Source organism: Equus przewalskii, chromosome 17 (assembly GCF_037783145.1).
Source record: "Equus przewalskii isolate Varuska chromosome 17, EquPr2, whole genome shotgun sequence".
In the NCBI taxonomy this organism is placed as follows: Eukaryota; Metazoa; Chordata; class Mammalia; order Perissodactyla; family Equidae; genus Equus; species Equus przewalskii.
In genome coordinates, this window is record NC_091847.1 from 50,380,533 (window position 1) to 50,402,633 (window position 22,101).

The 22,101-nt window shown below is 39.3% G+C and overlaps 1 long non-coding RNA gene across 1 annotated transcript in view; it reads left to right on the plus strand.

Moving 5' to 3' along the window:
- Window positions 1–1,856: 1,856 nt before the first annotated feature.
- The window catches only part of LOC139076632 (uncharacterized), a 44,596-nt gene continuing 24,351 nt past the window's right edge, over window positions 1,857–22,101 (plus strand). Inside the window, exons 1-2 of the long non-coding RNA XR_011528417.1 lie at window positions 1,857–1,986; window positions 2,066–2,171. This is a non-coding gene — a long non-coding RNA (uncharacterized lncRNA). The remainder of the gene's footprint in view (window positions 1,987–2,065; window positions 2,172–22,101) is intronic.

The following is a 22,101-nucleotide window of genomic DNA, read 5'->3' on the forward strand; positions in this document are numbered from 1 at the left end:
GAGGAAGATGGGCACGATGTTAGCTCAGGGCCGGGCTTCCTCAGCAAAAAGAGGAGGACTGGCAGTAGTTAGCTCAGGGCTAATCTTCCTCAAAAAAAAAAGAAAGAAAAAAAGAAATTTAATTAGTAGTTATAAATCTTCCAACAAAGAAAACACCAGGCCTGGCTATTTCTAAAGGCCAGAACAGGCAAATATTCAAGAGAGAATTCCAATCATACATGAAATCTGGGAGAATAGAAAAAGAAGGATTATGTCCAACTCATTATCTGAAGTTGGTGCAACCTTGATACTAAAACTGGACAAAAACTTTCAGGCCGGTATAAGATCAATAAACAAAATGTAATTGCAAGTCTGCACCTAAGCAACAAATATATATAAAATACTATTAAAAGAAAGATGCTAGGTACAATGGCAACAAAAAAATTAAAGCACTTTCGAACAGATCTAACAAAAGATGTGCAAGTCTTTTATGGGAAAAATCATAAAACTTAAATAAGGGACATTAAAGAAGATGTAAACAATATTTCCCTAAAATGACTGATATATTTAATAATATTCTATTCATGGAACTTGACTAGCTGATCCTAAAATACAGGAGAGCCAAGAGCCGAGAATAGCCCAAACACTCCTGGAGAAGGACAAGCGGAAGCAATGACTCTACTACCAGGTATTAAGATTCATTATAAAGTCATTAGTAATTGAGAATGTGTTAGTTCAGAGATAGCTCAACCGACCAAAACAAAGTCCAGAATGAGATCCATGAGTAGATTAATATACAGAAAGCTTACCCATGGCATTGTAGGTTAGGAGGAAGGGCACAGACTATTCAATAAGTGTTACTAGATTAGCCACATGAGGGAAAAAGTTAAGAGAACTCCTACCTCACACTATACACAAAAATCAGTTCCAGATGGATGAAGGACTTAAAGACAAAACTTTAAAACTTTAGAAGAATATGTAGAATGTTATCTTTCTAGCTTTGAGGTAACAAAGAATTTCTTAACACAAAACTGGAAACAAAAATTCAGCTACATCAAAATAATAAAACTGGTGTTTCTCCAAAGATATCAAGATATCAAGAGAGTGAAAACAGACGAGAAAAACTGGAGGAAGATTCTCACTACACATATAGGGGACTCAGGGTTAGTAGTATCCAGACATATGAGCTCCTTTGAATCAATAAGAAAAAGATTTTAAAAATTCTAATATAAAAATGGACAAATCTGAAGAGCCCTACACAGAAGAACACATCTAGGTGGTGAGTAAACATATGAAAATCTGCTCAACCTCATCAGTTCTAGAGAAATATGATGTTTTATACACACCAAGATTGGCAAAAATTAAAAAGTCTGACGACAACAAGGTTGGTGAGAATTTGTAATGATGGTAACTATCAAACACTGTTAGATGGCAATCCGGAACTATCCAGTAAGGCTGAACATGACGCATCAACTCTACCATCCAGGGATGGTAAGGTGTGTGGTAAGCAGACTTCTGAGATGGCTCCCAACGATCTCCACTTCCTGGTTTTCATGTCCACGCATCATTCCCTCCTCTTAAGGGTGGGCTGCACCTAGTGACTTGCTTCTAACTAACAGAATACAGCAAAAGGGAGGGGATGCCACCTCTGAGATTTGGTTTCAAAAGCCTGACTTCTGCCTAGCTCTCATTCTCTCTTTCTCTTCTTGCTTACTTGCAAGCAGCAAGTTGCTGAAGCAAGCTGTACCTATGGAGAGACCCACAGGGCAAGGAACTAAGGGCTCCAGCCAACAACTAGAGAGGAACTGAGGCCTTCAGTGCAACAGCCCAGGAGGAACTGACACTTGCCAACAATCAAGTGCATGAACTTGGAAGCGGATTCTTCCCCAGAAGATGACTGCACCTCCTGCTGACATGCTGATAGCAGCCGTGTGAAAGCCCAGAACCAGAGGTCCCAGCTAAGCCACATCCGGATTCCTGACCCACAGAAACTGTGAGATAGTAAATGTACGTTGTTTTAAGCTGTTTAATCTGGGGGTAATTTTTTATGCTGCAGATAACTAATACATCTAAGTGTAATTCCTAGCGCAAAGCTTCCCAGCAGGAGAACCAAGACACACTGGTATGCGGAATATGGATTACCGACGAGCCCAGGAGATTGGTCCTTCAACCCCTGGGGCTGCCAGGAGCAGGTAGGTCAAGGCAGGCCTGGGATAAGTAGAGTTCAAGAGCAGCCTCATCTGTTTACTCCAGGGTGCCATACAGTATTATTGAGGTTTCTGTGTGTGTGCACCATGATGTGAAGAAAATAAGAAAGCATTGAATTATAAAATAATTTCTATTTCTTCTGGAGTGTATTTGGTAATTTATATTTTCTGGGACAGTGTTCTCAATGTTTCATCACTGGGAACTTGCTTAAAATGCAAATATTCAGATTCCATCTCAGACCTACCTATCAGGTACTCTAGAGGAGTGTCCCAGCAATCTGTATTTTTAAAAGCCTTCCAGATGATTCTAATACATGCTAAAGTTCGAGAAACACTGTTCTAGGACTTTGTGCATTTCACCTGGTTTCAAATTTATTGGCAAAAGTGTTCCAAACATTTTCTTAAATCCTTTTAGCATCTAAGTTACGTCCTCTTTTCATTACTAATGTTGTTTGTGTTTTCTCCTTCTTCTGGTCAAGCTCTCTGAAGGTTTATCCCTACTGTTAGTCTTTTTAAAAGATATACTTTACTGTTTCTTCATTTTCTATTTCATTAATTTTGTTCTCTTATTATTTCCATCCTTCTGCCTTCTTTAGATTTATTCTGATATTCTGTTCCTGTTAACCAAATACTTGGGAGCACTTTTTTTTTTTTTACTTTTTATTAAGATTATGATAGTTTACAACCTTGTGAAATTTCAGTTGTACATTATTGTTTGTCAGTCGTGTTGTAGGTACACCACTTTACCCTTTGTGCCCACTCCCCACCCCCCCTTTCCCCTGGTAACCACTAATCTGTTCTCTTTGTCCACATGTTTAACTTCCACATATGAGTGGAGTGATACAGAGATTGTCTTTCTCTATCTGGCTTATTTCACTTAACATAATACCCTCAAAGTCATCTATGTTGTTGTGAATGGTACGATTTTATCCTTTTTTATGGCTGAGTAGTATTCCATTGTGTATATATACCATATCTTCTTTATCCAATCATCACTTGATGGGCACTTAGGTTGCTTCCAGGTCTTGGCTATTGTAAATAATGCTGCAATGAACAGAGGGGTGCATGGGACTTTTGGAATTGCTGATTTCAAGTTCTTTGGATAGATACCCAGTAGTGGGATGGCTGGGTCATATGGTATTTCTATTTTTAATTTTTTGAGAAATCTCCATGCTATTTTCCATAGTGGCTCCACCAGTTTGCATTACTTGGGAACACTTTTAACTGAATAGTTGGCTTAGATTTATTGGGGATTGGGTAATACAGATGGTATAAATTCTGGCTTAAAACACATGTGATAACAAACTTGTGGTTAGATATTCTCCTAGTATTTTCCTCCATTTTTACTTTTCATTTAGATCTAAAGTCAATAGATAAATTCCCCCCACTGTCTCTTTCTCTTGGGCACCCCCATCCTCACCACCATGCTCCGATTCAACCCTTTTGAATGTACCTAGTATAACCTTTCTGGAATTCTGACTTCATGGGGATGTTTTCCAGTGCATTCTCTCAGCTTTTACAGGCCCTGTGTTTTTATCTATCCTCCTCAGCGTATGGCCACCTAATATAGCCAGAAACCTCCATGGCAAACGCCAGCATCAGATAGTCTTACCTCTCTGGATTTTACTTTCACATTATGTAAGGCAAGGATAGTCCTCCTTTGCCCAATAAGCCAGCCAATTATTTTAAAACATTTTTTAAAGTATGTTTTATCCAGAATTTCTAGTTCCATACTGGAAGATTTTCTCAGGACATCTGGTCTTCTATATAACTATAAATGGAAGTCATCATGTTTATAACATAAACATTTTCTTTGTCTTTTCCTAACTTTTTAAGTTGAGTACTTATTTCATTTTTAAGATTTTCTTATTTTTTATATTTTAAGCTATAAATTTCCCTCTGAATACCACTTTACCCCACAATAATGATCAAGATAACAAAATTTTGTTGAGTACTTGCCATTACTGTGCAATAGTGGTATTGCATAGGTGCAATGCAAAATGTTCTTTAGGTATTGTCTCATTGATCTTCACAAAACCCAATGAGATGTGTAATATTATTATTCCCCATTTTTTCAATAAAGAAATTGAAGTGAAGAAAAATTAAATACTTTCCCTAGGATCATAAAGATAGGTAGGTAGCATGCAGCAAAGCTAGGATTCCAACCCAGGTTTGTGTGAATTCAAAATGAGTTCTTGCAACCTATTTAACGTATTTTATGAAAAGGGGGGGGGGCAGATATTTGAGATAGTGCAACGGGAAAAATGACATCATTTAGTTTTAGAGGGTTAAAGTACCTCACAATTTGAACTGAGGGAGAGAAAAGATTATTAAGGTAATAATAACAATCCAACCCAAACTCAGAGAACACGGTGCACACAGAGAAAGTGTGGCAGCAGTACCAGGTGTGCACAGACAGCACCTGGGTTCCCAGGCGCCCTGACAGAAACTTCTCTTTCCCTGCCTAATTCAAATTGTTATTAATTTGCGCTTTCCTGGCAATATCTCAACTTACAAAAAAACACCAATTTTTAATCCAAATGGCCATATTTGTAATGTATAGAACCATCACTGACAAACATTTTTTTAGCTCAAAATAAGAGTTCCTTCTGCTAATCCCAGAACTTGGCTCCAAGCCAACTGGCTTCTTGCTTTTATTATTTGCAACAGAATCCAGGATTCAGAGTGAATAAAAGAGCCGAACAGGAATATAACTCCCGATAATATTGTCTCTGTGCCTTGTGCACTTATCCTTTTTGTCTCTCCCCAGGGGAAAAGCGGTTATTCTTACTTATGCTAAATCCAGTTGCTCCCCACAGCGGCCGTGTAAATCTTGGCACCAAGCACGCGGCGGAATAAAAGTCAGGGCTGTGGGAGGTGCTCACATGAGAGCAACAGGCGGCCCCAAAGCCCCAAACTGTTCCATCCATTTTCTCCTAAAAATAAAGGGTCCTATTCATCAAAAACTTTTATATATTCTTGGGATTTTTCTTACGAGAAAGCCAACATGATATGCAGGCAAAGAATAACAACTCCTGGTTCACAAACCATGCCATCTTTTCATCTCCCGGAGTAAGCAAATAATCCAGAGAGGACAAGCGGGAGAGGCTCGGCGTTGCCTGTGTGAGCCAGACAAAAACCCCCTCTGCAAAAGGGAGTCTGACCTCAAATTAGACGTCGAAATTGTTCCATTTGGCGGAAACGGTCTCCTTCCTGCACACACATCTAACGAAATGAATTACCTAAAGCTTACATGTGAGATGTTAGAGTTTTGTTTTAATGTGACTTCTAAGTATAGATTTCTTGTCATTTCTTCTCAGCCAAGGAGAATTGATTAGTTAGAATTTACCAAAATTCAAAGATAATTTAGACTTTCTTCTTCTACTCTCTCCCATTTCCTCTCCATCTTTAAAAGCGATCTTTCTGTTGTAAACCCAAATTATTGTATGCTTTAGAATGTTTCCTCTGCTTATTAACACAATAATACTAGCTAAAATTTTTAAAGAGTTAAATAATCACAATCCCACCCTACTAAAAAGTCAGCTCGTTTCCAATTTCCAGGCTTCCTTTCTATTTTGAATTTGGATGCATTCATTCTACACAGATATAATCCTAGCATAGATTGGCTTTTTACAAATTTTTATCATTTTTCCATTTATTCAATATTTCATCATGTCCTGACTTTTTTCTGTTTCTCTCTTCCTTAGTATCTTCCTTAAGGATTGGGGAAAAAAGGAAAAATTCCGAACTAGTGTTTTAATTGTTTCACTAGATAAAATTGTTCATGCCCATAAAAAAGAATATGTTTAGATAGATGTTGAGGATACTAGTGAAAATGAGGTGGGTAGGTCCTCAGTGGATTTCACTTATCTTACACGTAAAATAGAAAGAATTGGCTATGTAGAAAAATCTAGTAATGGAGCTATTTCAAGGATTGGTTGTATTGTGGACTGAATTGCTTCCTGTGGATAGAATGATGTCATGCACATCTCGCACTGTAATTCAGGAAATCTATACCGTGAATTATCCGGGAGCCCAAATATCCACATTATAAAGAGGATTTCTGTGCTGTGTTGCACAGGTTGCAAGAAACTTCATCAAGATACTCAAATATTGTAATATAGCAGATAATATCAGTTAAGGTTTTCTCTGCAAGCTTTCCTGTAACCATTACATGTCTCTCCTTTTCAGACAGCAGGTAACTTTCCATGCTCAATATCTTTAGGAAGAGAGTGTATGAAGGCAAGAACAAAGAACTCATTGTTTAGCTTTGAGTTCCAATTCAGATTTTTAAAACTAGGAACAGAAACGAAAGTAGTCTTGGAAGTAAGTTTTCTAATGCAGGAGTCAGACAGGTTGAGAGAGGCCAGTTTGGTTGTATTTCCTGAAAGGGTTCAGCACCTGGGAGCATGATACAACAACCTGCAGAGAGGAGAAGCACTCATGAACACTCCAGAGCAGGTTACTTATCTCTCAAAAGTGAATTTTCAGCAGGGGATAGGAAAGAAGATCCTAGGAGAACTCATCCAGGACTTGAGTTTCATTCAGCATAGGCTAGATTGTGTGTGACAGAGTGCAGATTGTTAAATGAAAGCTAACATTTGGGGAGCTCCATGGACAGACGGGGCTGTGCCTGGCCCCCAGGGCTGTAGCTGGAAAGAGTTCAAGTCTCAGAGAGAAGTGCTGCATCCCGAGCAGACTGTGATGGCTGGGGGAGGGGTCTAGGAAGATTCTAGATTTTTCACAACTAGGTTAGGGCATCCTCTCACAATCCAGTGAACAACAGCATGGTTCTGAGAACACAACCATCAGTCTCTGACCCTCCAAGAGAAAATGGAGGTGACTACTTAGGCCACTGAAGGAAGAAGAAGCACAGTGTCGGACCAGTCTCAGAGCCGTTAGAGTTAGAGCCATCAGCCAGGGATGCAGTGGAAAGAAAGGCGATCACTCAGGGCCACATGGACCCCTGGGGGAGAGTGAACATTTCAGACCAGTGCTTGCTCCTGATGCCAGGGCTCCATGTACATGCCCATTCCTCTCCTCCTGGGAATTTACATCCCTCCAGGGAGAAAGGACTGAGAAGAGGGAAGAGAGAATTCCATATTTGATGTATATTTACCCAAAAGAGACTGAGTTGAAACTGAAGATGACAGTTGAGTTAAAAAAAAATCTTTGCACTTCTGAGTCCTAAGACTCTAAAATTCATACCAGTTATAAAAGGATAAATGTGTAAAGAGACCTTAGAAAAGCCAAATAACTAGACCTTAGAAAAATAAGAATGGGTAGTTGGGTTGGGCCATAGGGGCTTCTCAGTGTTATTCAGCCATTAAAATGATTCAGCTTCTTGCTCTTCATGTATTGCTCCCCTCTTGAATCCTCTTCCAACTAGCCAGTTCTTTGTGTTTGCAGATCAGTTTGCCCAGAGAAGAAATCACATTGGCCCAGCTCCTCTGTTCACATCCTCTCATCATAGTTAGGCAGCCCAAAGACTTCCTTGGGTCAGTGTCACCCCGATGGACCCTCCCAACCTCCCTGCTCTCCCCCACACCCCATGCAGGCACAGATGTATTTGTAAAGACCAGCTAAAGTTGAGTGAGGCAAACTTGGGGAATGTCCTTCCCAATATCTATAGTTAAAATATGGAAGAAAAACTTCCATTGTACAAGTCACTGCGATCTAGGTTTTTCTGTTCCTGAATATGAGCTTAAATGAAGTCATATGTGTGAGTGCTCCACACATGGCCTGACATGTACTGGAGCCCTCAGTGTTAACTCTCATTACCCACACAATTAGCTTAGAACAAAACCTTGGCCTTTTTTTTTTTTCTCCTAAGTTTCTTCTTCCTTCCTCAGGAATTCTCTAATTGTTCTCTATAATTATTCCACCCATGTAAATCCTACTTCTCTAACAAGACCAAAAAATCCTTTAGGAGTTTTTCCTATTTTTCTTTTGGGCCCTCCACAGACTCTGGGAGAGTGTTAAGTGCATAGAAAGTGCTCAAATGATAGAATATTTTCAGTTATTCATTTGCTTTGCTAGGTCTTCATTAAATTGAATTGATGTTTATTGAATTGAATTGAAATTTCCCATTCCTAAGACAGTAATTCTTTGGAATACACAGAAATTTTACTAACAAACACCTCTAGAGCAGTGAGACAGTGTGTGTGTAGTTCTCAAACATGCCGGCCTCTCCTATGCCTGTCTGTCTTTGCTCATGCTGTCAACCTGAATAGCACATTTTTGTTCTTTCAAAATGTTGTGCAAAGTCCACTTTCTTTGAAGTCTATCTTTTCCACCACCCCAAGATATAATGGGCCAATCCCTTCTTCAGGCCCCTCTAAACTTTGTGCCTACTTTCTCATAGTAATTTATTTATTATGAATTCTAAGACCACCTCCTCATGAGAGTGTAAGCTCCCTAAAGTCAAGAACTGTATTTTATTCATCTTTGTACCTCCAGGATCTTCCATGGTTCTTTGGGTGCAATGATCACTTCGTAGTGTATGTTGAATGTCAAATGGCTACTGGACACCTATCTAAATGGTCTTAAAGCTAACGTAATGGGAAAGCAAGTTTAGGTAACTCATGAAAGAGTGAGAGAGCTCATCAGAAAACAAGCAGCGCGATGTGATGCCACCATTTCCGTGCTCCAAACATTCTGACATGGAGAATAAAAAAAGATACAACAGCAGAAAACATCAAATGGTTTTAGACCTACTTTATGACTCTAAAAGACAAACCAGTCATTTAAAAAACTTTTCTTATGAAAAAACTTCAGACATACGCAAAAAAATAGAATACTTTAATGGAATCTCCAATTTCAAGAGTTATCAAATATGGCAAATTTCACGCCATTTATGCCCTGATCCTGTTTCTCTCCCAACTGGATTACTTTAAGGCTAGATCTAGACGTCAAATTATTCCTTCTGTAAACATTTAAAGATATGATGCTAAAAGATAAAATGTTTTATTAGACATAACCATTATATCACCAGCACTAAAAACTAATAATACTTTGTTAGCATATCAAACATCCAGTCAGTGTTCAAATTTCCTCAATTGCCTCATTAGTTTTTTCAGTTTTACCATAAGGATCCAAATTAGATCCATGCTTCACATTTGGTTGATGTTTTTCTTAAGTCTCTTTTAAACTATATGTTCTCTCTCCCTCCTTTTTTTACCTTGTAATTTATTTGTTGAAAGAACTGGGTCGTTTGTCCTGTGGAGTTTCCCTCATCCTGGACGTGCTGACTGAATCTTCACACTGTGTGAATCATATTCTTCAGTCCCTGTACTTCCTGTAAACTAGTAGTTAGGTTTTCAGCCCTGTCCAGCAGAACTTTCTGTGATGATAGAAATGATCTATATCTGCACATATGGCTATTGCATTAGTGTGACTGAGCTACTGAATTATTTTATTTTATTTTAATTAACTTAAATTCACATTGCCACAAATAGCTAGTGCATACCATATTGGACAGCACATAGAGGTTATTTTAAATTGAAATTGAAATAGACACATGTTGCTAATGGTTACTATATTGGATTCATGTTTGCTTGTTTATCACGGATACTTTATAAATGGTGAACTTCCACTAGGGGGCACAAAATGTCTGATTGTCCCTATATTCACAACCCATTGATGATCATTGTCTATGTCTATTAATTCATAAGAGGGTCTCAAAATGGTCATATACTATTTCTAGCAATCATTCCTTCTTCATTTATTAGCTTAGATCTATCAAGAGAAGCTTCCTCTTATCAATAATTTGATTGTCCTGAAGTATAAGCTATGTAAGAAAGGCAGAATAAATGCTTGATTCTTTTTCTTTTTTTTTCATAAAAATGATTTGGTTCCCTAGCATTCTCCAAAGATGATCAGTAATGTTTGTTTGTTTAGCATCGTTAAACACTTGTTGGTTTTAATGTATTTAATGCATAATGTAGTGTAATATATTAACGTAATCAATTAATAACCATTGCAGTTATTATTCATCTTGATGCTTGGATTGTCCCCTCTTTGACCCACTGGAGCCTCTTCAAATTGACTTCTGAATCCTTTTGTCATGACCCCAGTAGTTTTTCATAGCTTCCTTACTTTCTAATGTGAGAAGATATTCTGGGCTTGTCACAATCATTTCCTGCCCTAGTTAATTAGTCATTTCCTCAAGAAGTCCTAGTTCCTTTCGGTGGGCTGTTGTATTTCAAGACCACTGTCTGGGTGCTAGGTAGATCAATGATACTGGGTTTATCCTTGTTCCTAGGCCTTTCCAGTAGCTAGAACTAGGAAATATTATTTTAATAGAAAATGCATCATGCATTGATATTTCTAATTCAAATTTAGGATTACATGGTTTTCACTTGACTTCTCTGATTTTCTATTTGTAACTCTTTTATGTTGGAAATCTTGACTCCTAATAAATTAACATAATTGCCTTGCATTATCCCATTGCATACATAATAGTTTAGAATAACTATACCAATATTACTAACAATATGACTACTGGAAAAAATTTGTGTTTTTTTATACTTCTTTTTGTTTTCAGGTACATCTCAGTCAAATTATGATGTTTTAAAATACTTTGAAATTGTTCTTCTCTGTGTGGTTAAGCAACCCAGTCAATCCACAAATAGGTTCATTAATTTCATTTTTGTGGTTATTTTAATCATGTAAAACATTAACATTATTCCAAAGTCAAATATCTAAGTAATTTCAGAACTGTCTAGCTTTGATCGCTATTCCCTCCTTTTATCCCTTCCACCTCTCTGGGAAATTTTTTTTACAATTGGATTTGGTTTATCTTTCGCTTAAACATGAGGAACTTTAAAAAAAATTCCCTTGAGCCGCAAGCATTCCCACCTTATTTCCGCAGGGCTCATCGCATCCTTCTTTCTTTCCACTTGATTTGCCCAAAGTGAGGATGATGGCAGTAACGATGCCAGTGACAGTTTGCGTAAGTGTGGTTCTGGTCAGCAGTTGAAAATACCAAGTTGTTTCACACTACTTTTTATGTTTGTTAGGGTCACAAAGTAGATCTGAAGCCATTTCATATTTTCCGCTGATACATCCTTTGCTCTCTCAGAATCAAAATGGTTGCAGCAGTGAAATAGCATCAAAACGTATCTATCCTCAATGAGAAATTCGGGACCATGCATTTACTGCTTCCTGGAAAAAGAAATCATTTGGGGAAATAATTTAGTCCATTACCCCTCTCAGGTCTGCACTGAATGCATTTTGGGTAACTATAATCATGATGAACACCAAAAATATACTTGAAATGGAGCTTCGTGTGTGGTCGCCATGAAAATGCATCTCGCAGATCTGCAACACCAGGGAGTGTAATTGACTGGGGGCCCCAGCGACTGATGTGCTATGAAATCCATCACAGCATTTGTAAAAAATAATATCATTATTGAGATATAAATTACATACCATAAAACTTACCCTTTTTAGAGTATACAATTCTGTGATTTTTAGTATATACACAAATTTGTGCAACCATCACCATTATCTAATTCCATATCATGTTAATCACACCAAAAGGAAACTCTGTTCCCAACAGCAGTCAGTCCTCATTCCCCACTCCTGCCAGTCACGGCAAAAACCACTAACCTACTTTTTGTCTCCAAAGACTTGCCTCTTCTTAACATTTCTTATAAATGGGATCCTGTAACACACAGCTTTTCATATCTGGCTCCTTTGGCTTACCATAATGTTTTCAAGGTTCATCCATGTTATGGTATGTATTAGTACTTCATTCCTTTTTTTTTTTTGCTTTTTTTTTCAATTGTGGTAAAATACACATGACATAAAAGATGTCATTTTAACCATTTTCAAGTGTACAGTTATGTTAAGTACGTTCACATTGTTATGTAACCAATTTCCAGAACCCTTTTCATCTTGCAATACTGAAACTCTATACCCATTAAATAACAATTCTCCATTCCCTCTCTCCCCAGCTCCTGGCAACTACCATTCTACTTTCTGTCTCTATGATTTTGACTACTCTAAGAACTTCATATAAGTGGAATCATACATTATTTGTCATTTGGTGACTGGCTTATTTCACTTAGGATAATGTCCTCCAAGGTCATCATGTTGTAGCATATGACAGAATTTGCTTCCTTTTTTAAGGCTAAATAATATCGCCATGTGTGTGTGCATGCACCCATGAGTGTGTGTGTGTGCATACACCATTCCTTTTATGACCAAATAATATTCCATTGTATGGCTATACCACTTTTGTTTATCCATTCATCAGTATCAACTTTTTGGCTAATATGAATTAAGCTGCTAAGAACATTTGGGTATAAGTTTTTGTGTAGATGTATATTTTCAATTCTCTTGGGTATACACCTAGGAGTAGAATTACTGGGTCTGTGTTTAACTTTTTGAGAAACTGCCAGACTGTTTTCCAAAGCAGCTCCACGATTTTACATTCCCACCAGCAACAACAAAGGTTCCAATTCTCCATATTATGGCCAATACTTGTTATTGCCCATTTTTTTTATTATAGCCATCCTAGTGGATGTGAAGTATATCCCATTGTGGTTTTGATTTGCATTTTCCTAATGACTAACGATGTTAAGCATCTTTTCATGGTTTTTGGCTATTTATATATCTTCGCTGGATAAATTTCTACTCAGATTCTTTGCCCATTTTTAAATTGGGTTATTTATCTTTTTATTATTGAATTATGTTCTTTATATATTCTGGATACAAATCTCGTATCAGATATATGGTTCGAAAATATTTTCTTCCATCCTGTGGGTTGTCTTTCGTTTTTTTGTCCATCACAGCAGTTGCACACAGATCATGATGCCCAAAGCTGCTCATTCCTAGGAGATGTGGAACTTCTCTCACAGCCGACTTTGGCTCAAGGACTCCTCAAAGGCTTTACCAAGCCTTCCTTAGACCGTTCCATCTAGGATGCCTCCATCCAATCTTCCCTCCTTTTTTCCTCACTGGGATCAGACTTACGTGGAAGTCTGACTGCTCTCAGCCTTCTCCCACTCCTGCCCCATATTCTCTCACATCAGCATTTCTCTTCATAAAATCTTTGCACACCTAATCCCATCTTGAGGTCTGCTCCTTGGAAGACCTGGACTAACACACCCTACAACAGCAATACCTATACTAAACGATGAGCTTAAAAGTTCGAGGCCAAAGTCCTCATGTAATTGATGGCAGCAGCGACCAGAAGCAAAAACAAAGGGAGAGATTTGAACTCTCTGCTATGCCAGGGTGTTTCTACTCAGCGAAAACAGCAATGATTTTCAAGCTAGATAGATCATACCTGGGTTTAAATAACAGCCCTGCCACTTACTAATTTTATGATTTTGACAAGTTATTTAATCTCCATGTGCCTTAGTTTCCTCATCTGCAAAATGCGATCAACAGTGCCATCTCCCTGTATTGTTTTGAGGATTAAATAAAATAATGTAAAAAGCTTCTGGCAAAGTGCCTGGCACCTAGTGGGAGCTCGTCAAATGTTGGTTTCCTTCCCATCTCCCCTCAGCTGGGACATCACAGTAGCGTGATCACGCTCAGCTCACTGTTCGAGAGCAAGCAATGACTCTGCTCTAGGATGAGGCACACATACTTTATAGGAGTAAGCAGAGCGGTGAGTGTTGATTTTTCTCCTGTCGATTCCTCAGCCTCCCTTTCCCTGTTCCATTCTGGCCCAGCCATTGCCTTCAGCTCCCTGGACACTGGAGGGATGAGCCTTTCTGACCAGGATTCCAAAGGTAGGTCCTGGGCTCAGAGCCACACACCAGGATGACCCAGCCACCGGTGCTGGCAAAGCCTCTCTTCCTCCTCCTCACCTCATGAAAGTTTTGTGTTGCTCTGAAATGGATTTTCTTTGCCTCCAGCCCCCATTATGCTGTGCCTCTTACCCTCACTTTTAACCAGCTTAATTCTTTCTTTTTTTTCCCCAATCTTTAAACAAAGTCTGCTCCTTTCTATTTTTCTCACACGCTTCATCTTGGCATCTCCCCAATTCTTTCTCTTCCCTTCCACAGCATCTCCGTAGGAAGGAGGAGTGTTGAAGAAAACCTCTAGTCAGTCCTGGCATACCCCTAGCCCAGCAAAGATCATGCTATGGTTGGGAGTGTGGATTATGGGTATATATTGCTGTGTGATGAAGATTACAAAGTTATTTTTTACCTGTCAGAAAATACATAGAAAATAAAAACATAAGTTTAATTCTGTAAGATTATATTTTAAAACTTTAAACTCTGTAAACTGCCTCTTAGCTAGAAATGTTCTAGAAAGCATTATTTAAGAAGTGGATCATGCCTTTACTGCCATGTTATGTAAAAATAAATGATACATGATATATACGATAAGGCATAGGGTTCTGTGCTAAAAAAAAAAAAAAAGAGTAGGCCCTATGGGGCCGATGGGACCCCCAAATCAGGACCAACAGTCAAATCATTTGTTTCTTAATACAATACCTTTAGTCTGTAAATAAAAATTTCAGCAGGCCCCTTTATAGACTCCAAGGAATGTTCCAGCCCTGCATCCATCTCCCAACCAATCCCTCGGCTGCTTGCCCCTGATCTCAGCCACACCCTGGCCCTGAAGGCTGCCTCCCACTTCCTCTCCTCCTCTGACCCGCCTCTCCTCTCCTCTTCTTTTCTCCTGCTTTCTCCTCATCCTCAAATTTGAGAGGTGGGAGGAGAAGAGAGAGAAAATAAAACCATTTGTTAGAGAGCCACAGGCTTCTGTCTCTTTTTCCTTTGTTCCTGATTTTCTTCGGGATACAACGGTCTGCTACAAAGAACAAAAGAATCTTAATTAAGGAGTCCGACTTTTATTCAAAACCAATTCAATCATTTGCTGTTATTTTATTTACCATCTCACATTCACATTTAAAATATTCATATGTGCAACTATTATAAAATTATATAGTGGATTATTTTTTGATTTTGTAAACCACACATAATCATTGAAAAAAATCAAATACAGAAAATTATAAAGATAAAAACCAACAAAATCCCACCATCTAGAGAGATAGGCACTGTTTATATTTTGGCATACATCTTTCTCAATACTTTGTATACAACCCATGTACTTTAACCTTCTTTAAATGAATCTTGGGTAAAAAAACAAAGGGTGGGGTGGAGGTTGACTTATTTAGGATCCGGCATTCACTTGCGTTGGCTTATAGCTAACATTCTCAGAGGGGAGACTAGCACAACACAGAACTTTCCAAGGAAATTGAATTGCCTCTGTCAGATTCTCCAGAATTTCTCTCATTCCTTTGTTCCCCTCTTCCCCAGGCCACCTCCACATTAGGCACCTATGTTACTGTCAGAAAGCGTGTCAGGGCTTGTTTCTTTCTCTTGGGACCACGTTGTGTTTCCGGGACTCAAAGACCACGTCTTTTTCCTTCAAATTACTGTTTTTGTTGGGTACCTTTTCTGGTCTTAGGCCAAGAAATTTCCCAACTTGGAGGTCATTTGGGGGAAGCTTAACAGTAAAAACAGGTCAGTTTTGTGTTTATGCAAGCATTTGAACCCCTGATGTTTTTCTTGGCAACCTTTAGCATCTTGCGGAAATTGTGCATACCTCTGTGCACAGGAGAGCTTCTCTGCATTTTGCACCTCTATAAATATGTAAAATAAATATTTGGAAGACAAAAAGAGGCTTTAAACTAGATTGTCTTCCCTTACCATTTTTAAATTATGAAAAATAAAACTATTATACATATTATTGGTTCTCAAAGTTTAGGGTGACTAATACTTACGACAGGAGCTTGTTAAACAAGCAGACTTTTAGGCCTGAAACCCAGAAACCCAATCAGGTGGGCTTGGGTGGGCCTCCAGAATTTGAATCTTTAACAAGCCCAAGAGGGAATTCTAAGGAAGTAGCCCTCTGTGGTGGGTTGAACTGTGTCCCCTTAAAAGGTAGGTTGAAGTCTTAACCCTGGGTACTGTGAATGTGGCCTTATTTGGAAATAAGGTCTTTGCGGATCTAATCACATTAAGATGAGGTCATATTGGATTAGGGTGGGCTCTAAAGCCAATGACTGGTGTCCTTAGAAGGAGAAAGAGACTTGAAGACAGAGATGCACAGGGAAGAAGGCCATGTGAAGAGGGAGGCAGAGATTGCAGTTAGGCTGCCACAAGCCAAGGGACACCAAGGGCTGCTAGCAACACCACAAGCTAGAAGAAGCAAGAAAAGATTCTTCCCTAGAGCCTTTGGAGGGAGTCAGCCTGCTGACACCTGGATTTCAGGCTTCTAGTCTCCAGAACAGTGAGAGAATACATTTCTGTTGTTTTGAGCCATCCCGGTTTGTTATGGCAGCCCTAGGAGATTAGTATACCCCACCCTTCACTTTAAGAGACACTGCTGTCCATAACAAACCCAAAGATGTAAAATGCATGTCTATATAAAGTGCTGGATGGTCGGTACTAGGATATTTCAAGTTAATTTTGCACCAGGAGCCTTACCCATGGAGATCTCAGTTTGGGTGACAAGTATCTGACTACAGTTAATAATCTAGAGAGACTCATTCTTGTTCTGGTGTTTTAAGAACCAATGCCATGTAAAACATTTAAAAATAACTCTATTTGTTTTCTGTGGCTGCTGTAACAGATCACTGCAAATTTAGTGGCGTATGACAATGCAAATTTATTATCTTACAGTTCCGGAAGTCAGAAGCCTGAAATGGGCCTCGCTGGGCTAAAATGAAAGTGTTGGTGGGCTGTGTTCCTCCTGCAGGCTCGAGGCAAAAATCTGTTTCCATGTCTTTTCACGTTACTTTGACACTGACTCTTCTGCCTCCTTCTTCCACATGTAAAGACCCTTGTGATGACACTGGTCCTGCCCAGATAATCCAGGATAATCCTATTTTAAGGTTAGCTAACCAGCAAACTTATTTCCATCTGCTATCTGAATTCCTTTTGCCATGTAAAATAAGATATTCACAGGTCTGGGGATTAGGACTGGGCATCTTTAAGAGCCATTATTCTGCCTCCTACAGTAACCAACCTTTATGCTCATTCAAAATTCTTTGTCATTTCCTCCGTCTCAAAATCGTCTGATAATTCTCTGAGAGAAGTAGGGCAAATATCGTAATTGCTGTTTTACAAATGAAGCAGGGGAGATAGTAAGAGGTGATGATCAACGCCACATCACTGAGGCAATTTGTTGATTCATTCAACAAATATTTATAAATAACAGCAAAGTTGGGATTAGAACCCAGACGCCTGAGTCTGTCAAGTCTCTTGCCACCGTCTGATTTAGCTCTGTTCCTCCGAAGAAATGAATCAAAATCGTGGCCAAGGCAATCGATTGAGATGTTTAAGTCTGTATTGTCTCACAATTGTAGGCAATTCAAAAGAATAAAAGGGTAATTCTCCTCTCTTCCTGCCTCCTGCAAGAAGAGCCAAACCTTTGAATCCTCAGGTCCAGTCTATTTTTGCCAAGCCCCTACACCCCCACAACCTCACACTCCATCACTCCCCCTTCAGGGAAGGGAGTTAAGAGCTTCTCTGTGTTTTAGGGGCTACTCAGGGTTTTGTTTTAAAGGTTAGCCCTTGAGGGAGCTAACTGAAGCTGTTTCCTGAAAGCAGTGGTGAGGATGGCTGACATGTGAGTTAAAGAGGGTGGTAGGCCACCTGGAGTGGAGAGTGTTCCCTTCCTGGAGACTGGGAAGGGAGAGGAACTGGGGTTATGCTGATTTCTGTGAGTGTCCATCCCCTGGGACCTACTTGTAAGAAGCACTTCAGACGGAGGTGGCTATGTGGATACCTTAATGTAGGTGGGTAGATAGTTAGTGCTAAATAAATATTTAGGAAATAAATGTAGCTGAAAATCCCCAAATTGTCTTTCAATAAAAAAATGAATTAAGCAGTGATTGTGTTGTAGCTTATTGTGATCATAAATTTTGTGTCAACTTGGCTAGGCTATGGTACCTGGTTGTTTGGTCAAACACTAGTCTATATGTTCCTGGGAAGGTGTTTTGCAGATGTGATTAACATCTGCAATCAGTTGACTTTAAGAAAAGGCGATTACCCTTGATAATATGCGTGGGCCTCATCCCATCAATTGAGGGTCTTAAGAGCAAAAACTGAGGTTTCCCAGAAAAGAAGGAATTCTGCCTCAAGACCATAATATAGAAATTATGCCTGAGTTTCCAGCCTGTCAGCCTGCCTTATACATTCCTGACTCAAGACTATATCAACTCATGCATAGTTTCTAGCCTGCTGGCCTGCCCTAAATTTCAGACCTGCCAGCCTTCACAATTGCATGAGCCAATTTCTTAAAATAAATACCTCATTCTCTCTCTCTCCATACACATATATGGATATATGTGATATAACAAATGTGATAGGACAAATCTCCTATTTGTTCTGTTGCTCTGGAGAACCCTCACTGATACTCTTATTATTATGTCTGTACAATACAGAGGAAACACAAGTATCATTCACATATAAAAAGACTCATTGAAAAGGGATAAATGAAAAAGAGTAGATCTCCTGTTAAATTAGAAGACACTGGAAATCAGGAGCTGTCATCTGCTCTGATGAGTTTTAAGAACAGAGGGTTTCTAAAAATCCTGAAATGGCTATTTGAGGCTGGTCAGTGGTCTTCATCCTAGTTTTCCTTTACACTGTCTGTGTCCCATGGCAAGTCCCCTACCTGCCCCACATAACTTGAACCAGCTTAAGCAAAAGAGGAATTTTCTGGTTCCTCTAGAAGTGCTGGAGCATAAACAAAGTGGACTGAATCCAGATCTGGAACCTGGACTCTTACTTCCTGGTCTTTTCTAACTCTGCAAAGCTGCCTTATTCTCTTCTACTCTATGTTGACTTTCTCCATATGGTCTCTGTTGCAACTACTCAATTCTGCCACTGTAGCACCAAAGCAGCCATAGCCAATACGTAAAAAAAAAAAGTTTATTTACATTCCAATAAAAACTTTGTTTACAAAAACAGGCAACAGGAGCTGGCCCCGTGGCGTAGTGGTTAAGTTTGGTGCACTCCACTTTGGTGGCCCAGGTTCACAGGTTTGGAATCCAGGCACAAACTTACGCCACACATCAGCCATGCTGTGGTAGTGACCCACATATAAAGTGGAGGAAGATTGACACAGATGTTAGCTTAGGGCTAATCTTCCTCAAGCAAAAAAAAAAGAGGAAATTGGCAACAAATGTTAACTCAGGGCTAATCTTCTTCAGCAACAAAACCAGGCAGCAGATGGAATGGAATAAAATATTTGTAAAGCACATATCTTGTAAGGGACTCATATCTAAAATATATAAAGAATTCTCTAAACTCAACAGCAGGAAAACAAATGATCCAATTAGAAAATTGGCAAAAGTCTTGAATAGACACTTTACCAAAGAAGATATACAGATGGTAACTAAGCACATGAAAAGATGTTCAAAATTGGTAGCCATTAGGGAAAAGCAAATTAAAACCACAATGAGACACTATCACAAACCTATTAAAATGACTAACATAAAAATACCGATAGTACTAAATCCTAGCATGGGGGCAAAGAAACTGGGTTTCTCATACATTGCTGGTGGGGATGTAAAATGGCATGCTCTGGAAATGAGCCTGGTGATTTCTTAAAGAGTTCATATACACTTGACATATGACCCAGCAATTACATTCCTGAGCATTTATCCTAGAAAAGGAAAACCTATGTTCACACAAAAACCTGTACACAAATGCTTATTTGTAATAGTCAAAAACTGGAAACAACCTGAATGTCCTTCAAAAGGAAAGGTGAATGGTTAAGCAAACTGTGGTACATCCATACTGTGGAATACTACTCAGCAGTAAAAAGGAATGAACTATTGATATGCACAACCTGAATGGCTCTCAAGGGTATTATGCTGAGTGAAAAAAGTCCATTTCAAAATGTTATGTGCTGTATGATCCCATTTATACAGCATTCTCAAAAAAATAAGATTATAGGGATGGAGAACAGATTAGTGGTTGCCAGGCATTAGGGAAGGAAGTGGGGAATATGTGACCATAAAAGAATAGCAAGAGGATGTTCCTTTGTGGTGATGGAACAGTTCTGTATCTGGATTGTGATGGTGATTATGTGATTCTGTAAATTTGATAAAATACCATAGAACTATACACAAAGACATTTTTAAAAAGTGAAAAGCTGGTGAAATCTGAGTAAGGTCTATAGTCTAGTTAATTGTATTGTGCCAGTGTCAGTTTCATGGTGTTAATAGTGTACTTTAGTTACATCAGATGTTGTCATTGGGGGAAGCTGAGTGATGGGTATTGGGATCTCTCCAGTATTTTTGAAATTTCCTCTGAGTCTCTAATTATTTCAAAAAACAAAAATAAGAGGCTGGCCCTGAGTGTGTAGTGGTTGTGTTCGGCACACTTGCTTTGGTGGCCCAGGTTCTCGGGATCAGATCCCAGGCGCGTACTTGTACCACTTTTCAGCCATGCTGAGGTGGCAACCAATAACAAAATAGGGGAAGGTTGGCACAGATGTTGGCTCAGGGCAAATCTTCCTCAGCAAGAAAAACCAAAAAAAACAAAAGAAAACCACATAAAAATAAAACAGGCAGTGGGATGAATTTGGCCCGGACATAGTTTGCTGACCTCTTCTTTGGAGAAAAGAACTTCTTTTTCCTATTTCCATTTCAAAAATATCCCAGAAGACTCTGATTGTCCTGGTTTGGGTCATGTGCCTTGCTCCTGTATCAGTCACTGTGGATAAAGGTCATGGGATCACATGTTGGAACTGGTATGGGGCGGAGAAGTTGTTCCCCCAAATAAAGGAAGGGACGCAGGGTAGACAAAACCATATATGTCCACTACATGGGTATCTTAAAAGTCTCAAAGTTAGGAAGTATGGATGGGCCTCATGCAGAACTATAACCGGGAACCCCCAACCAGCAGGAGCTAAATAAGCTGTGCTCTTTGTGCAGCCACATGGTCTCCTGTCTCTATTCTCCTCTCAGCACCTGCTGCATCCTTCGCTCATCCTGCAGTGTGGCTTTCTCCACTTTTCTATCGGAGCTAAAGTGATTGCCCCACAGCTTCAATGTTCGTACATTTCCCAATTAAAATGCTTACGGTATTATTATGCTCACATTTCACATTGTACCAAAGAATAGTATAAGACGGTAACCTTTTGCCTTTCCACTTCATGAGTTTTGTATTACTAATTATAGGCAATTTTTATCTTTATGATGCTGTACTCCTAGCCTAGCCTAATAAGCTATGTGTATTATTTTAAAAGGCCCAGCAATGTGGGAAATTTGGAATAGGTTTAAAACAAAACATGGGCTTCAGGGAGAGTCTGAATATGTCATTTTAGCCACAATGTTTAGTAAATGAAGAATGTTTTTTAAAAAATCACAGAGACTGACTATCATCTCTTAGTATCTGATTACAATCTCTGGAAGGATCTTTTGGGTCAAATGCTATCCTTCAATTCAATAATGGTCTAGGACAAGTGGTGGGGTTAGACAGCAAAGACATGGCCATAGGAGCTCACACTCTGGGAGGCTATAGTTCTCAGAGAGGGGGCCGTGGGCTGAGCAGATACCCACCAAATGTGTGTACTACCCTACAAGAGGTAGAGTGCTGACTACCTGTGGCAGAGACAGCTAGCTAGCTATCAAAGTCATGATCCTATTTCCATAGGATAGAATTTGCACTGAGAATCAGCTGCTCAGGACTACATTTCAAAGAACTACATTTCCCAGCTCTCTGTGCATCTAAGCAGGGCCATATGACTAATGCTTGCCGAGAGAATGTGAGCAGAAATGATGTGTGCCACAGTAGACCTGGCCACCTCCCCAACCCCCACTTCATATATTCTTCCTGCCTGCTCCCCTTCCGCCAGCTGGAGACAGAGGACTCCAAAGGCCTAGCCAGGGTTGGGCAATCTTCTATGTGAAGGGGCAGATAGATAG